The following is an 11,621-nucleotide window of genomic DNA, read 5'->3' on the forward strand; positions in this document are numbered from 1 at the left end:
TAATGGATTGTTTGATTGATTAGAGAATACCTTGCAAGGCTATTCCTTATATATTTTTAAGTAACTATTTTCTATTTTACCCCTAATTGTCCACTTTCTTCAATTTTCCCCTTTCTCTTCCCTGCTTGGGCTATCTTTCCATTATACTCTGTTGGTTAGTCAGGGAGAAGACGTTTTTCAAGTCCTTGGTATTTTGGTGTGTTTCATACTCCCTGCCCCCACCACCAGCCACTCCCCATCCTGCCCTTGCCCTTGGCTTTCAGTTGTTGTGCTTGAGTAGTCTCCAGGCTTCCAGTGAATTACTGCATTTTAGAATTCTGCCTTCTGGTATTTTCCTTCTTAATATTCCCTTTTTTTATTATAATCCCTTTTCCCAAGCAAGACAGCTGATTGCACCCCATAAACGGTGGGAACCAGTGCTTCCTGGCTTTGGAAGGTGACGTGGCTAGAATCGGTGATGCTGATAGTGTCAGAAATGTCTCAGCATTAGATAGGCTTCAGTCCTGCTTCTAAATGGGTTTCAGTGTTCTAAGTCTGCATTTGGAATCAAAAACATGGAGACAAGCTCTCCTCAAAATGAGTCTTATTCTAAGTGTTAAAGAAATTCTTCTGTGAGGGAGGGAATACGGGGATATGTGCATAAAAACAGATGATTGAACCTGGTGTACCCCCAAAAAAATAAAATAAAATAAAAAATAAAATAAAAAAAAAGAAATTCTTCTGTGTTCATCGGGGAGCAACTGTGCTGGGTGCTCGGTTAAGCACTGTGGGGGTGTCAGGAAGGAGACAGTCCCTGAGCAGCAGCGCTACCTTTTTTTTTTTAAGGACTGAAATATTTTTGGGGATTGATTGATTGATTGATTTTTGGCTGCACTGGGTCTTCGTTGCTGCGCACAGCTTTCTCTAGTTGCGGCAAGCAGGGGCTACTTGTCGTTGAGGTGCATGGGCTCCTCATTGCGGTGGCTTCTCTTGTTGCAGAGCATGGGCTCTAGGGCATGCGAGCTTCAGCAGTTGTGGTGTGCAGGCTCAGTAGTTGAGGCTCACAGGCTCTAGAGCGCAGGCTCTAGAGCGCAGGCTCAGTAGTTATGGCGCACGGGCTTAGTTGCTCCATGGCATGTGGGATCTTCCCAGATCAGGGATCGAACCTGTGTCCCCTGCATTGGCAGGTGGATTCTTAACCACTGTGCCACCAGGGAAGTCCCAGGGCTACTGTTGACAACACTCACAGACAACAGAGACATCAGCAACAGCTAAGGAGAGGATTTCATCCCCCCTGGGGCTTCTTCCCATCCCGTAAAAGGGATCAATGTCAACCTTCACCGTCCCAGACTGTCCCAACCCCAGGCTTCATGAAAATAAAAATGAATTCCTTCTTTCCTCCTCAAATAAATAAAATCAATTTCAAAACAGCACTTCCAGGGGTTCATATGTAACCTCTACTATCTACTAAGAACAATCATGTCTAAGGATGACCTCCTGAGTAGAGCCTGGTGTCTCAGGGCCCTGATCACAGACGTGAATTCACCCCAGAGAGACGCTTGGCCTGTGTGGGCCTTACATTTGCAGATCTCACACTCCTGCAACCTGTCCCCAGAGCGCCCCAGGGAGTCAGGCTGGATGAGGAAAGCAGTTGCTTCCTGGGTCCCTGGCTGGGGAAGGGAGGAAGACTTTTCCCATGATTTCTCCTAAACTCTGGCCCAAGCGCAGCCCTGACTGCATTATCTCCCTGGACTGAGCTGGAGGCCTCTCTCCAGAGGCTGCCTGGTATGACAAACATGTTTTCTATTTCCTGAGATGGCCCATGTCACTGTATTAGTTTGCCAGGGCTGCCATAACAAAGTACCAAAACTGGATGGCTTAACCAACAAAGTTTATGCTCACAGTTTTGGAGGTTAGAAGTCCAAGATCAAGATATGGGCAGAGTTGGTTCCTTCTGAGGGCATGAGGGAGAATCTGCTCAATTCTCTCTCCTGTCTCTGGAAGTATTTGGTGATCCTTGGCTTCTAGATCTATCACCCCAATCTCTGCCTTCATCTTCACATGGCATTCTCTCTGTGTCTGTCTCTGTGTCCAAATTTCCCTTCTTTATAAGGACACAGTCACATTGGAGTAGGGCCCATCCTGCTGACCTCATCTTAACTTAATCATCTACAAAGATTCTATTTCCAAATAAGGTCATATCCACAGGTACCAGAGGTTAGGACTTCAGCATCTTTTGGTGGGGACACAATTCAATACATAACAGCCACTTGTCTCAAATCACTCAGCTTCTCCTCAAAATTCCTTGGTATTTCCACACTCTGGCTCCTCTCTTTCCTGGCCCAGGCTAACTCCTTCCCTGGGCCTCCTAATTCCATTCTTTTTCACTTCCTCTTGAGCACTCCTATGTCAGTTAGCCTGTCCTGGGCCCCTCTTTAGGATCTCCCAGACTTATAAATTTGTTAGGTTTTATATCTGCTTCCCTTAGCCCTGCCATTGCCATTTTATATTCTCTTGTTTGTTTTTTCTCCTTCACAACCTGCTGTGTCCACTTCCCCATCACTCACTTCCTCCCCCTCCCCAAACTTGCTCTGTTGAAACAGCCCTTGTAGATGCAGTAGAGCCAGGTGGCCAAGACTGCAGGCTTTGGAGTCAGACTTCCTGGGTTCAAGTCCTTGTTCACTTAATCTCTTTAACCTGCAGTTTTGTTCCTCTGTAAATGTGGATAATGACAGCATCTACCATAAGGGCTGTTGTGAGGATTAAATGAGGTAATGCGCGTATTACCTTAGTACAGCTCCTGGTACACAGCAAAGTCTCAGCTATGTGCTAGCATTTCTTTTTTCTTTTTTTCTTTTTCTTTTTATGAATATACCACAATTTATTTAAATATTATGCTACTGATAAATATTTGGAAATTGTTATATGTAACTTAGGGCCTTTTATAAAAAATGTGTAGAGTATGCTACATAACAAAAATAGCAATAACCAAATAGAAAACAGTCTTGAGGGACTTCCTAGGTGGCACAGTAGTTAAGAATGCACCTGCCAATGTGGGGGACATGGGTTCGATCCCTGCTCCAGAAAGATGCCACATGCTGCGGAGCAACGTGCTGTGCTAGCATTTCAATGTTTGGTGATTTCAACTACTCCTATTGCTATGAAGAAGATAATTATGTCTATCTAATCAGTTGCAATTTATTTACATTCTATATTTCAACTACTTGCTAGACAGTTTATTTAGATACATTACTAACATTTCAGTACATCCCAGATGAAGCCCTCTCCTTGCCCTTTGTCTCCTACCACACACGGTCCTGAACTTCTGTCTGATTTTTCCATTTCTGTTAGTGGCACTATTACAGTTTTATCAGTTCTGGACACAAAGCCTTGGAGTCACTACTCCCTTTCCTATACTAACTATATCCAATCAATGGCTAAGTTCTGTAAGTTTTATCAATGAAATGTTAAAAATATCTGTATCTATATCTACCCCTCTTCCATTTCATCTCCTCAAGCCTAGTTCAGGCTATTACTCCCCCAGACTATCCCAGTAGCCTTCTAACTGGACTCCTTGTCTCTAGTCCCTTGCCATCAGGATTACTTACACACACTGCTACCAGATTACCCCTTAGAAAATGCAATTGATCATGAATCTCTCCTGCAGAAAAACCTTCAATGGCACCCTATTGCCTGCCACGTTAAGCCCAAACTCCGGCATTCAAATGCCTTTATTATACGGCTTTTCTTCCTTCTAGCCTCACCTCCTTGAAGCTCCCTAAGATTTGAGTACACAAAACCAATTGCAATTGTTTCAGACATGCCCAGTGCTTTCCCACTTGTGGGTCTTAGTTTAAGATATTTCTTTTTAATTGGAATACTTTATCCCACACCCTATCTTTCAATGCTCTTCTTAAATATACTCTTCTTTGGTAGGCTTCCCTGAGCCACTTTAAACAGGTGAGTTCTCTCCCTTTGCTGGCCTTCACTGTCTTATTTAACATCTACCCCTCCCGTGGCCTTTAACACCTCTGTCCTATGTTCCCTAGTAGGTTAGAGGACAGAGACATTCCCGTCTCATTTTCATACCTCAGGTACCTTCTAAATCAACACTTCATACCCATAAACACACATAATTTGTAGGACTCTTGACCTGACTTGAAGAGTACTCAACTTTCCACATCAACTTACTTTTTCAGAAGGGCTTCAATGGGCTACGAGTGACAGAGCAAATGTGAATGAACAGTGCAGTGAAGCGTAAAGGCAGATCTTTACCCTCCCTGTCACCATCCGGTGGTGTACGCGACTCTGAGTCTGGGGCTGGGCTGGGAATGAGAACAGAGAGAATCAGATGCGTTCGGCTGGGGAAAGACTGGCCCCCCGGACTGGATCGTGGCCCCTCAGGCTTCCTCCTTGTCACCTCACTGCCTTCCTCACTAAATCAGAACCCTTGGACAAGCAGCAACCTCTCTTTGTCCTGTTGGCCCGAGTTAATCAAGACCAGAGAGGCTTTCAAAGTGATGGCTTTATTCACAGAGACCTGTGGAATGCAGAGCACTTTCTTCTTCCATTTTCAGAACAAACAGCTGAGGCTCAGGAATTCTGCTCCCCCCCAAGCCCCGCTAGCCATCCCTCTCCTCCCGCGGATGCCTCACCTCCAGATCCCTCTACCCCACAAGTGTACTGTCATATGAGCATGGGCACCCCCAGGGAGGTGCAATTTAATCTTCAACCTGTTTCTCTAAGGAGATGGCTTTTCTGGAGCACATTTTTGGGAGACCATAAATGTTTTAGGTCTGATCATCCAGCATTCCTCCTCCTGCCCATAACCAGCCACTCTATTAACGCATCCCCTTGTTTCCATGAGCAGTCTCTTTGTAAACTTGTTTTGTTATCTCTAGCTGCACTAGTAACCCTTCCCTTGCTATCACGATTCCTCAAGCCTAGTTTACCCCAAATCACTTATATATCTAGAGACCACGGCACTGGGCATGGAGATGGCTCACTTGGGCATGTCCAGTGCACAGCCATCCTTGGTCTGTCATGAAAAAAATCCCAACACGCTGTGCACTCCAAACACACTCAAATCAACCAAATCTTTTAACTACTTGTGAAGTTGAATTCTGTTTCCGGTGCAAACATTTTCAGGAACTAAGATGACACTTTGTAGCATATTCTAAGCTCACAAGAAACATTTGTAAATAAATCTAAGGTATTCTTTATATCCTTATCACTACTATTATCACTCAGATTAATCTGGTTTTAGTACATTACAACAGAAAGGCAGTATTCCTCAAATGCACTAGTAACCATAGTTCCATACAAATTTCCTATAAATGTAACAAATGTCTAGAGATTTTGCTTTCTGCTCTGACCTCAGTAATATGCTGCAGTAACACCCAGGGCCCCTGGGGACAGACAGCTGATATGATAGACATCTTTTGGTACTCAACAATATGGGTGAATTTCACAAGCAAAATGTTGAGAGAAAGAGGACAGCCCTAAAAGATAAAAAGCTACATGATACCATATTTTGAAGTTCAAAAGCAGGGAAAACAAATCTCTTGTGCTGGATGGCAGGATAGTGGTTACCTTGGGTAGGAAGTGACTGACACAAGATGCGGTGGGTGCCACGGGTGCTGGTACTATTTCTTGAACAGGGGTTCACTTTGTGAAATTTCATCATGCCCTCCATTTAGTGATTTGTGTACTTTTCTGTATATGTGTTATATTCAAATAAAAAAGTAAAAAAAAGGGGGAGGGGGTTTGTCAAGGTTCTGGCTGCTGTGCTTAGAAGCAGTGTGAGGTGAGAGCATGAAGTTACTATAGTACTACATTACCTACTTTAACGACTGTTGAAAGTGGCAACTCCCTTAAAATTCCCACACATGACCATAGAATGGCAAGTAAAAGTATATGGCAAAACTTAAGAAGTCCTAGGAATTGTACTCAGCTTCTGCATGTTCTTGGATCTCTCCTTCTGAATCCTAAAATAAGAGGGCAGGGTGTGAAAGACAATTCTTCCATTAGGAAAGCCAAAGAGAGGAAGGTAGTCTTCTTCCTGCTCTGTGAAATGGGGCATGGCTATACGGCCAGGCTTAGACAATGGATGCTTTGGCCTTGGCCTTTGAATCTTTGGGGCAGTTGAAAATACATAAGTCAGCAGAGGTAGAGATTCAGGTACCTAGGGATTCAGTGTTGCGTTTCCAGTAGAAGCAAGAGTCCATTAGCAGTGGAGTCTGCCACAGCTTTCTAGATAACCTGTTTCTGTTGCTTGATCTAAATTTCTCAGGTACCTAGCCTTTCTTGGGTTCTGTCTGACTTTCAAGCCTCCTCATCAGTTGAAGATAATACCTGATACCTTTTCTACATACATTTTCTGATTAAGGTAACCAGAGTAAGTTTCTGTTATTTGCATTCAAAAACCTTGACTAATACTAAAGCCCCCCAGAAAAAGAGATGTGCAATTCTGCTTGCATTTCTTCACCCCAATTTTATCACATGGCTTCTAATTTTTCTCTGATAATTAGAGAAAGGCTTCTCTAATAATTCTAGAGATTATTTGGGGTTAACAGTGATCCTGTGTCAAAAATACCAACGTAACTTGGTGTAACCCCCAAAAAATAATTAAAAATAAATAAATAAATAAATGCTAATATTAAAAGTAAAAAAAAAATACTAACGTTTTTGCAGGGCAATTAATCACTCATACTTCATTTCAAATGTAGTTGCTTTGTCCCTTCTATCTCTCTAAGATCAGTACTTTAAGGCAATAGGATGGAGAAGGGAGGGGTTCCTCCCATTTTGGAACTTGGGGCATTGCAGGGAGGGCAGGAATGAGATAAGATTTCAAGATGGGGAGCCTTGGAAGGTCAGAGGGTCTCATGAGATCACAGGATTCATATGGGGTGAGGAAAAGTGGACACCGTGAAATAGGAAAGGGCTCAGAGCAATGTGTCAGAGAACCAGAGATAAATTTTACAATATAGCTTTAGGCTGGTCTTTTGCATTTAAGTATTTTTTGTTTTGTATTAAGTTAAGCAATTGGGAGCTCTGGCCTGCTAGAGTCCTGGGAGTGATTATAGGTGATTTATCATGTTATTGCAACTCCTAGTTTATATACAGACACCATCAGGAGAAGCTGTGTGGGTTCAGGCTCCACCCTGCCAGATCAATCTTTGTAAAACAACAGGAGCTCACTCAGAACCAGTTATGCCAGACTAAGCTCATTTCCTTTGTTGATGGGGTTACCAGGCTGGTGGGTTTCAGCAGGATATAGACCCGTGAGCCCCTACAGTTAAGTGGATTTGTAATTGGTTGAACAATCATGCACAAAGACTGATGATTAATGAATCTGTGTCAACTTTAAGGGCGGTCTCTAGTCATTTGCTGCAGGGTCTCAGTCAACGTTTTTATTAATGACTTGGATGGTTTCACAGAACATACTGATCAAATTTGCTGAGAGGGTTAGCGACTATGTTGGATGATAAAATCAGGATTTAGAAAGCTCTCAGCAGACTAAAGGATGTCCCAGATATAACAAGATGGGATTTAATAGGGATAAATGGGAAGTCTTACACTTAGTCCTAAAAAGCCAACTGTATGTGGAGAGGCTGGAGGTGACTTAGCATAACAGGGGCACAATTGAGGAAGATTTACCCTGGAGCAGGGGCACGATGGGCCCGAGTGGGTGCTGCTGCCCAGGCCACACCTGGAGAGTGTGGCTCGTTCTGGGTGCTGCCTTGGAGAGCAACGGGGACAAAGTGAAACACACTCAGAGGTGGGGGGTTTGAAGCCATTTTGTAGGAGAAACAGCAGCTGAAGGATGTGTAGCCCAGAGACAAGAGGGCTTGGGGTTAGGCCACCTGTTTTTAACTATTTGTAGGCTGGTAAAGTGGAAGGTGAATTAGACATGTATTGGTGGTCTCAAAGGGTAAAACTCACGACTGTGGGTAGGAGTTGCAACTTGCACCTAAATTATAAACCTTAGGAAAACTTTCCCACAATTAAGGAAGTAGGAATGCATAGTGATAAGACCACAGGCTTAGGAGTTAGGCCTTGACTCAGGTTTCTCAAATATGCCGCTTATTAGCTGTACCTTTGGGCAAGTTTATTTTACTTTTTAATTTTCCTGAGGATTGACTGAGATACTGCAGTACCTACGTGTGGTCTGCTATACTTAGGAACTCAGTAAATGACAGCTCTTTTTAAGATGGTTGTTATAGTTGCTTAGAAGTCGAATGATTGGCCTCAGGTGGAAGGGAGTTCGAGCATAGCTAGAATGATGGAGAGGGGTTTCATGCATCTTATGTGGTGGTGGTGGGGGGGAGCCTGGTTAGTAGGGCCTCTTTAAGTCTGAGATGTGATATCTTTTGTACAACGTCAAGTGGGTGTCCCAGTAGATAAAGGAACAAGTGGTGTGTTCTTTCATTTCTTCCCAGAACAGCCAGGTTTTATGATTTACAATGCCCAAGAAGTTTTTTTTTCCCCCTCAAACCATGTACACTTAAAACTTGACCTATGGGTCTGATATAAAGTGTAATTCATAATCTTAATAGTAGTTTCTCTTTATTGAGCCTGGATTATAGGATAGTCAACCTGTAAATCATCTTTCATATATCTTTATGATAACATTTTAGTGTAATGACATAAGAATATTATATAATAAATATTATATAATAAATAACATTTAATACAATGACAGGAATATTGTGTAATAAATATTATATAACATTTTAATATAATAACACAAGAATATTCTGCAATAAATGTCACAGGAATATTGAGAGGGAAGCAATTAATTCTAACTGGAGGATTAGAAAAGGCTTCTTGGAGAAAGTGGCATTTGAGTTGGGCCTTAAAGAATGAGTAAAACTTTAATTGATGGGTGTCGATGGGGGAAAGGCCTTCCAGGCTGGGAAATGGCTTAAACAAAAGCACAGAAGTAATTAGTGGAGATAATGAGCCATCTTCCCAGGGCAGACTCTGCTCTTTTTCTTATGGATGCCATCATCCTTGCCATCATTGATGGTAGTATGTTAATATGAAAGTATAGGAAAGATTTTGTGGTCACTGATTTCTTACCATTGCCCCCATACTGAGGTTATTTTTTGTTTTATGATTAAAATAGATGGAACACCTGCAGAGCCCTGAGATCTGAGGCAGATGACCCAGGGCAACGCAGGGAAAGAGATTCAGACAGTGAGATCTGCACAGCAGGAAAGGAAATCTCTGATCTCACACGGATGTGGGTCTTCTCCACCTGCTTGGGAGAGGCTTTTGTGGCTTTGAGAAGGCCATTTCTGGCTGGATTACATCCACCACCTAGAAGGGGTTCTGTGGATGGGAATCCATCGACACTCAGACTTGGAGGCCCTTCACTGTTTTTTCATGCATGCCTTTAGCCACTGGACAAGGCTGGGAAGAGGAGAGTGACTAGGGGCCAACGTCAGGTCACAGGGAAGCACGAACCAAGGCCAGAGTGGTTTTCCTAAAAATGGAAGGAAAAATACACCCCCTCTACCCACCCTGGTCTGTTTGCTTCCGGCAAAGCTAGGCCCTCTGGGAGACACTATACCTAGCTCTAGAACAGCCTTAGGACGAGACCTCAGCTGGTCTATTAGTGAGCCAGGGGCATGGTTCGTGATGACTCCAGAATTTCCATACTGGTGGCACGTAGGGACAGAAATCAGGTTGAAAACGAGGTTAGGATTCATGTCTTAAAGCTGTTTTTGCATAGAAAGCAGTGTTTTTACTTAGATTGTACAGCATAAATCAATAATGATGTCAGTATAGGTTCACCAATTATGACATTGTAACACATTTTATATAAGATTAAGAAAGTGACCATTGTCCACATCAATGGGAGAGGTGCTGATGGAGATGAAAGGGATTGAACTTTAAGCCACCGCTTAGCTGATGGGCTATGTAAAACCTGGGGCAGAGCACTGAGGCCTGGGATTATTCCTGGGCTTTAGTCTCAACCTAAAATGGGATTCAGAGGTAGGACTCCAGAGTCTTTGGTGGAGAAAATGTTTAGTCCTCTCTGGAGAACTGGGAAACTAGAAAGGAGCTCAATCAGAAGCCTGATGGAAGAGGAGCTAGAACTTAGGGAGTAATTCAGGAGCCCAGGAGTCAGCCCCACTATGCCTTATCTAAGCATACTGGTCCCATTCCATCACTCAGCATTTATTTATTATTATTATTTTTTTAATTGGCTGCACCATGCTGCTTGTGGGATCTTAGTTCCCCGACCAGGGATTGAACCCAGGCCCCCAGCAGTGAAACATGGAGTCCTAACCACCGGGCCACCAGGGAATTCCCCATCACTCAGCATTTATTGAGTATACACTTTTTGTTAGATGTGGGGAACTAAATAGGGTGCCACAGAAAGACATATTAAGATCCTGACCTCAAAGAGCTGCAGGTTCAGGGAGAGAGTGATCAAAACTAAGTGTAAGATAGACGTGGGCGTCAAGAACTTGGGGAGGTGAGCGCCTGAAGGTGAGATTGAGATCAAGAGTATTAATAGCCACCATTTATCGAGCACTTACCATGTTTCACTCCCAGTACTAAACCCTTTGTACGTATTATCTCACTCTCACAACAACCCCAAGAGGTAGGGTATTTATTGTACCCATTTTTACTGAAAGGCTATGTGACTTGTTCAAGGTCACACAGCTAGACTCCAAAGCCTGTGCTTGCATCCATCATACAAAAGCCTTGGGATGGGTTGGAGAAATTGGGCAGGGCTAAGACTAGAAGGAGAACCACTAATTAAGGGGCTGAACAACATAATTTATCTCCTCAAGGTTCATTCTGATAAGAAGAAGTAAGATCTTGGGCACTGTGGCCATGATGGAGGTGGGACAGGAGGCAGACCGTGTGGTGAGAAGGTATAGAGGAAAAAAGAGTTTAAGACACATTTTGCTAAACTCATAATTTGTTTTTCAAGGGATGGCCCTGACTTTAGGTAAGACTTGTCCATCATTTGGGGAGAATTCAAGAGCTGAGCCAGCTGAGAGGGACATCACTGTGCTTCTCAGTCTAATCAAACTGGAGCCATTCTATCTGAGGAAGAGAAACCAGCTGTAGAGAATGTTCTGTGGATTTGGGGATTAGCTCCATGAAGAATGGTGCTGTCTAAAGAGAAATAACTGGTACAGGTAGGTCACCCAGCCTAGACTTTAACGTTAAATCCATTAGTTAAGTAATCGATTAGGACTTTCATTTGATCTTCGATCTTCGAGTTGAATTGTTTATCAGAAGACACAGTCCTCGTCCTCAAGCAGTTTTTCTCCGAGATGGTAGGGAGGGTGGGGGAGAGGAGAATGGGAGTAACCAGTCTTTTTTACCTCGGCTAAAAGGTGTAAGAAGTGAGACACAAATGAGCCATAGCATTAAACCACTAAAAGCAAAATAATAATAGTGACATGACTTATTTCTCAACGTTACATCTGTTTATGTTTCTATTTTTGGAGGATCTTTCCCTTCCTTCCCATCACTTAAACGCTGACCTCTTTCCAGGCATCTCAGCTCAGTCACACTCAAAGTGTATTTCACAAGATCCACGGTTCTGAGGAAATGGCAGCCCACACAGCCAGAGACCAAAATGTCACAGGCTGCTGGGCAAAGCAAGGTCA

This window comes from Hippopotamus amphibius, chromosome 1 (assembly GCF_030028045.1).
Source record: "Hippopotamus amphibius kiboko isolate mHipAmp2 chromosome 1, mHipAmp2.hap2, whole genome shotgun sequence".
NCBI lineage: Eukaryota > Metazoa > Chordata > Mammalia > Artiodactyla > Hippopotamidae > Hippopotamus > Hippopotamus amphibius.